This window comes from Petromyzon marinus, chromosome 78, assembly GCF_048934315.1.
Source record: "Petromyzon marinus isolate PM22_M1 ecotype Great Lakes invasive population chromosome 78, UKy_Petmar_22M1.pri1.0, whole genome shotgun sequence".
Lineage (NCBI taxonomy): Eukaryota > Metazoa > Chordata > Hyperoartia > Petromyzontiformes > Petromyzontidae > Petromyzon > Petromyzon marinus.
The window spans coordinates 5,117,660-5,125,012 of NC_133744.1; the positions used below are offsets into that span (position 1 = coordinate 5,117,660).

At 50.4% G+C, this 7,353-nt stretch overlaps 1 long non-coding RNA gene across 1 annotated transcript; it reads right to left on the minus strand.

Moving 5' to 3' along the window:
• Positions 1 to 683: 683 nt before the first annotated feature.
• On the minus strand, positions 684 to 6,782 carry LOC142907382 (uncharacterized). Its single transcript, XR_012930996.1, has 3 exons — positions 6,741 to 6,782; positions 4,913 to 5,058; positions 684 to 711 (listed from the first exon to the last, which is right to left on the minus strand). It is a non-coding gene; the product is annotated as an uncharacterized LOC142907382 (long non-coding RNA).
• Positions 6,783 to 7,353: the final 571 nt, after the last annotated feature.

The following is a 7,353-nucleotide window of genomic DNA, read 5'->3' on the forward strand; positions in this document are numbered from 1 at the left end:
GTGTCACAGTGTGTCACAGTGTGTGCTACAGTGTCACAGTGTGTCACAGTGTCACAGAGTCACTGTGTGTCACAGTGTGTCACAGTGTGTGTTACAGTGTGTCAGTGTGTCACAGTGTGTGTTAGTGTCACAGTGTGTCACAGTGTGTGTTACAGTGTCACAGTGTGTCACAGTGTGTCACAGTGTGTGTGTCACAGTGTGTCAGTGTGTCACAGTGTGTGTTACAGTGTCACAGTGTGTCACAGTGTGTGTTACAGTGTGTCACAGTGTGTGTTACAGTGTCAGTGTGTCACAGTGTCACAGTTTCTACAAACACCAAGGTGTGCTCCAGACCTGCAGTGTCACAGTGTGTGTCACAGTGTGTCACAGTGTGTGTCACAGAGTGTCACAGAGTGTGTCAGTGTGTGTCACAGTGTGTGTCACAGTGTGTGTCACAGTGTGTGTCACAGTGTGTGTCACAGTGTGTGTCAGTGTGTGTCACAGTGTGTGTCACAGTGTGTGTCACAGTGTGTGTCACAGTGTGTGTCACAGTGTGTGTGTGTCACAGTGTGTGTGTGTCACAGTGTGTGTGTGTCACAGTGTCACTGTGTGTGTCACAGTGTCACAGTGTGTCACAGTGTGTGTGTCACAGTGTGTGTGTCACAGTGTGTGTGTGTCACAGTGTGTCACAGTGTGTCACAGTTTCTACAAACACCAAGGTGCGATCCAGACCTGCAGTGTCACAGAGTCACAGTGTGTCACAGTGTGTGTTACTGTGTGTGTCACAGTGTGTGTCACAGTGTGTGTCACAGTGTGTGTCAGTGTGTCACAGTGTGTGTCACAGAGTCACAGTGTGTCACAGTGTGTGTCAGTATGTGTCACAGTGTGTCACAGTGTGTCACAGTGTGTCACAGAGTGTTACTGTGTGTGTCACAGTGTGTGTCACAGTGTGTGTGTGTCACTGTGTGTGTCAGTGTGTGTGTCAGTGTCTGTCACAGTGTGTCACAGTGTGTGTGTGTAGTGATAGTGTAGCGGTTAGCGCTACGCTGCACTATGAACCTGGCGACCCGGGTTCGATTCCCGCTCACGGCCAACACCACCAGTGACGATTATCTGAACCGGTCCCGGGCCTCCCCTAGGTCGACTCAGCCTCAAATGAGTACCTGGTGCGGTGTGTAAACATTGCCACTAGGGAGACAAAGGCGGTCGGGCGTGGTGCTGGCCACCCACCCCCTCGTGTACCGTTCCGGCCTTCATAGGTGCTCGCTAACAGCACTTGCCCCTACAGTCTGTTAAGGCTATACAGGGGATGTTTGTCTTTATCTTTGTCAGTGTCTGTGTCACAGTGTGTGTGTCACAATGTGTCACAGTGTGTCACAGTGTGTGTCACAGTGTGTCACAGTGTGTCACAGTGTGTCACAGTGTGTGTCAGTGTGTCACAGTGTGTCACAGTGTGTGTCAGTGTGTGTTAGTGTGTCAGTGTGTGTCACAGTGTGTGTCACAGTGTGTGTCACAGTGTGTCACAGTGTGTGTGTGTCAGTGTGTGTCAGTGTCAGTGTGTGTCAGTGTCAGTGTGTGTCACAGTGTGTGTCACAGTGTGTCACAGTGTGTGTGTGTGTCACAGTGTGTGTCAGTGTCACGGTGTCACAGTGTGTCAGTGTGTGTCACAGTGTGTGTCACAGTGTGTCTGTCTCTGTGTGTGTCTCTGTGTCTCTGTGTGTCTCTGTGTGTGTGTCTCTGTGTGTCTCTGTGTGTGTGTCTCTGTGTGTGTCTCTGTCTGTGTGTCTCTGTGTGTGTCTGTGTCTCTGTGTGTCTCTCTGTGTGTCTCTGTGTGTCTCTCTGTGTGTCTCTCTGTGTCTCTGTCTGTGTGTGTCTCTGTGTGTGTCTCTCTCTGTGTCTCTGTGTGTGTCTCTGTGTCTCTGTGTGTGTCTCTGTGTCTCTGTGTGTGTCTCTGTGTGTCTCTGTGTGTGTCTGTGTGTGTGTCTCTGTGTGTGTCTCTGTGTGTGTCTCTGTGTGTGTCTCTGTGTGTCTCTGTGTGTGTCTGTGTGTGTGTCTGTGTGTGTGTCTCTGTGTGTGTCTGTGTGTGTGTCTCTGTGTGTGTCTGTGTGTGTGTCTCTGTGTGTGTCTCTGTGTGTGTCTGTGTGTGTCTCTGTGTGTGTGTGTGTCCTGTGTGTGTCTCTGTGTGTGTGTCTCTGTGTGTCTCTGTGTCTCTGTGTGTGTCTCTGTGTGTGTCTCTGTGTGTGTCTCTGTGTGTGTCTCTGTGTGTGTCTCTGTGTCTCTGTGTGTCTCTGTGTGTGTCTCTGTGTGTGTCTCTGTGTGTGTCTCTGTGTGTGTGTGTGTCTCTGTGTGTGTCTCTGTGTCTCTCTGTGTGTGTCTCTGTGTGTCTCTGTGTGTGTGTCTCTGTGTGTCTGTGTGTGTCTGTGTGTGTGTCTGTCTCTCTGTGTCTCTGTGTGTGTCTCTGTGTGTCTCTGTGTGTCTCTGTGTGTGTGTCTGTGTCTCTGTGTGTCTCTGTGTGTGTCTGTCTGTCTCTGTGTCTGTCTCTGTGTGTCTCTGTGTGTCTCTGTGTGTCTCTGTGTGTGTCTCTGTGTGTCTCTGTGTGTGTGTGTCTGTGTGTGTCTCTGTGTGTCTCTGTGTGTCTCTCTGTGTGTCTGTGTGTCTCTGTGTGTCTCTCTGTCGCTCTGTGTCTCTGTGTGTGTCTCTGTGTGTCTCTGTGTGTGTCTCTCTGTGTGTGTCTGTGTGTCTCTATGTGTGTGTGTCTGTGTGTCTGTGTGTGTCTCTGTGTCTCTACCGAAGTCCCCCAGGAGCTGCAGGAGTCTCTCACGCTTGTCAAAGTTGCCCACTCTCTCGATCTGTCTGTGTGTGTGTGTCTCTGTGTGTGTCTCTGTGTGTGTCTGTGTGTGTCTCTGTGTGTGTGTGTGTCTCTCTGTGTGTCTCTGTGTGTGTCTCTGTGTGTGTCTCTGTGTGTGTGTGTGTCTCTGTGTGTGTCTCTGTGTGTCTCTGTGTGTGTCTCTGTGTGTGTGTCTGTGTGTCTCTGTGTGTGTCTCTGTCTCTCTGTGTGTCTCTGTGTCTCTGTGTGTGTCTCTGTGTGTCTCTGTGTGTGTCTCTGTGTGTGCCTCTGTGTGTGTGTCTGTCTCTCTGTGTGTGTCTCTCTGTGTGTCTCTGTGTGTCTCTGTGTCTGTCTCTGTGTGTGTGTGTGTCTCTCTGTGTGTGTCTCTGTGTCTCTGTGTGTGTCTCTGTGTGTGTGTCTGTGTGTGTCTGTGCGTCTCTCTGTGTCTCTCTGTCTCTCTGTGTGTCTCTCTGTCTCTGTGTGTCTCTCTACCGAAGTCTCCCAGCAGCTGCAGGAGTCTCTCACGCTTGTCAAAGTTGCCCACTCGCTCCATCTGTCTCTGTGTGTGTCTCTGTGTGTGTCTGTGTGTGTCTCTGTGTGTGTCTGTGTGTCTCTGTGTCTGTGTCTCTGTGTCTCTCTCTGTGTGTGTCTGTGTGTCTCTGTGTGTCTCTCTGTGTCTGTGTGTCTCTGTGTTTCTCTGTGTCTCTGTGTGTGTCTCTGTCTCTCTCTGTGTGTCTCTGTGTGTGTGTGTGTGTGTCTCTCTGTGTGTGTGTCTCTGTGTGTGTGTCTGTGTGTGTCTGTGTCTCTGTGTCTCTCTACCGAAGTCTCCCAGCAGCTGGAGGAGTCTCTCACGCTTGTCAAAGTTGCCCACTCGCTCGATCTGTCTGTGTCTCTGTGTGTGTCTGTGTCTCTGTGTGTCTCTGTGTGTGTCACTGTGTGTGTCTCTGTGTGTGTGTCTCTGTGTGTGTCTCTGTGTGTGTCTCTGTGTGTGTCTGTGTCTCTATGTGTGTGTCTGTGTGTCTCTGTGTGTGTCACTGTGTGTGTCTCTGTGTGTGTGTCTGTGTCTCTCTGTGTGTCTCTGTGTGTGTCTGTGTGTCTCTGTGTGTGTCTGTGTGTCTCTACCGAAGTCTCCCAGCAGCTGCAGGAGTCTCTCACGCTTGTCAAAGTTGCCCACTCGCTCGATCTGTCTCTGTGTGTGTCTCTGTGTGTGTCTCTGTGTGTCTATCTGTGTGTCTGTGTGTCTCTCTGTGTCTCTGTGTGTGTCTCTGTGTCTGTGTCTCTACCGAAGTCTCCCAGGAGCTGGAGGAGTCTCTCACGCTTGTCAAAGTTGCCCACTCGCTCGATCTGTCTCTGTCTGTGTGTCTCTGTGTCTCTCTCTGTGTGTGTCTCTGTGTGTGTCTCTGTGTGTGTGTCTCTGTGTGTGTGTCTGTGTGTCTCTGTGTGTCTCTCTGTGTCTCTGTGTCTCTACCGAAGTCTCCCAGGAGCTGCAGGAGTCTCTCACGCTTGTCAAAGTTTCCCACTCGCTCGATCTGTCTCTGTGTGTGTCTCTGTGTGTGTGTGTGTCTCTGTGTGTCTCTGTGTGTGTGTCTGTGTGTCTCTGTGTGTCTCTCTGTGTCTCTGTGTCTCTACCGAAGTCTCCCAGGAGCTGCAGGAGTCTATCACGCTTGTCAAAGTTGCCCACTCGCTCGATCTGTCTCTGTGTGTGTCTCTGTGTGTGTCTGTGTGTGTCTGTGTGTGTCTGTGTGTGTCTGTGTGTGTCTCTGTGTGTCTCTGTGTGTCTCTGTGTGTGTCTCTGTGTGTCTCTCTGTGTGTCTCTCTGTGTGTGTCTCTGTGTGTGTCTCTGTGTGTGTCTCTGTGTGTCTCTCTGTGTCTCTGTGTGTCTCTGTGTGTGTCTCTGTGTGTGTCTCTGTGTGTGTCTCTGTGTGTCTCTCTGTGTGTGTGTCTCTGTGTGTGTCTCTCTGTGTGTGTCTCTGTGTCTCTCTCTGTGTGTCTCTCTGTGTCTCTGTGTGTCTCTGTGTGTGTCTCTGTGTGTGTGTCTGTGTGTCTCTGTGTGTGTGTCTGTGTGTGTCTGTGTGTCTCTGTGTCTGTGTCTGTGTGTCTGTGTACCGAAGTCTCCCAGCAGCTGCAGGAGTCTCTCACGCTTGTCAAAGTTTCCCACTCTCTCGATCGACTGCCGCACGTCACAGCAAGCGCCTCCAACACGGCCCACGACCACAAACAGATAGTCAGCTCGCAGAAAGTCTCCAGCCAGCCTGCAGTGACACACACACAGTGACACACACAGTGTGACACACACACAGTGACACACACACAGTGACACACACACACACAGTGACACACACACAGTGACACACACAGTGACACACACACAGTGACACACACACAGTGACACACACAGTGACACACAGTGACACACACAGTGACACACACAGTGACACACACAGTGACACACACAGTGACACACACACAGTGACACACACAGTGTGACACACACAGTGACACACACAGTGACACACACAGTGACACACACACAGTGACACACACACAGACAGTGACACAGACACACAGTGACACACACACACAGTGACACACACACAGTGACACTCACACAGTGACACACACACAGTGACACACACACAGTGACACACACAGTGACACACACACAGTGACACACACACAGTGACACTCACAGTGACACACACACAGTGACACACACAGTGACACACAGAGTGACACACACACAGTGACACTCACAGTGACACACACACAGTGACACACACACAGTGACACACACAGTGACACACACACAGTGACACTCACAGTGACACACACACAGTGACACACACAGTGACACACACACAGTGACACTCACAGTGACACACACACAGTGACACACACACAGTGACACACACAGTGACACACACACAGTGACACACAGTGTGACACACACAGTGTGACACACACAGTGTGACACACACAGTGTGACACACACACAGTGACACACACACAGTGACACACACACAGTGACACACACACAGTGACACACACACAGTGACACACACACAGTGACACACACACAGTGTGACACACACAGTGTGACACACACACAGTGACACACACAGAGTGACACACACAGTGTCACACACACACAGTGACACACACACAGTGACACACACAGTGTCACACACACACACAGTGACACACACACAGTGTGACACACACAGTGTGACACACACACAGTGACACACACAGAGTGACACACACAGTGACACACACACAGTGACACACACACACAGTGACACACACAGTGACACACACACACAGTGACACACACAATGACACACACACAGTGACACACACAGTGTCACACACACACAGTGACACACACAGTGACACACACAGTGACACAAACACAGTGACACAAACACAGTGACACACAGTGACACACACAGTGACACACACAGTGACACACACAGCGACACACACACAGCGACACACAAAGTGACACACACAGACACAGTGATACGGTGTGTTTGTGTGTGTCTGTCTGATTGTGTCTATGTGTGTGTCTGTTTGTGTGTGTCACTGTGTGTGTCACTGTGTCACTGTGTGTGTCACTGTGTGTGTGTCTCACTGTGTGTGTGTGTCACTGTGTGTGTGTCACTGTGTGTCACTGTGTGTGTCACTGTGTGTGTGTCACTGTGTGTGTGTCACTGTGTGTGTGTCACTGTGTGTGTATCACTGTGTGTGTGTCACTGTGTGTGTCACTGTGTGTGTCACTGTGTGTGTCACTGTGTGTGTCACTGTGTGTGTGTCACTGAGTGTGTGTGTCACTGTGTGTCACTGTGTGTCACTGTGTGTGTCACTGTGTGTGTGTCACTGTGTGTGTCACTGTGTGTGTGTCACTGTGTGTGTCACTGTGTGTGTCACTAACTTCTGTATCTCCGTAGGGAAAGTGGCACTGAACATGAGTGTCACTGTGTGTGTCACTGTGTGTGTCACTGTGTGTGTCACTGTGTGTGTCACTGTGTGTGTCACTGTGTGTGTCACTGTGTGTGTGTCACTGTGTGTGTGTGTCACTGTGTGTGTGTGTCACTGTGTGTGTGTCACTGTGTGTGTCACTAACTTCTGTATCTCCGTAGGGAAAGTGGCACTGAACATGAGTGTCACTGTGTGTGTGTCACTGTGTGTCACTGTGTGTGTGTCACTGTGTGTGTCACTAACTTCTGTATCTCCGTAGGGAAAGTGGCACTAAACATGAGTGTCACTGTGTGTGTCACTGTGTGTGTCACTGTGTGTGTCACTGTGTGTGTCACTGTGTGTGTCACTGTGTGTGTGTCACTGTGTGTGTGTGTCACTAACTTCTGTATCTCCGTAGGGAAAGTGGCACTAAACATGAGTGTCACTGTGTGTGTGTGTCACTGTGTGTGTCACTGTGTGTGTCACTGTGTGTGTGTCACTGTGTGTGTCACTGTGTGTGTCACTAACTTCTGTATCTCCGTAGGGAAAGTGGCACTGAACATTAGTGTCACTGTGTGTGTCACTGT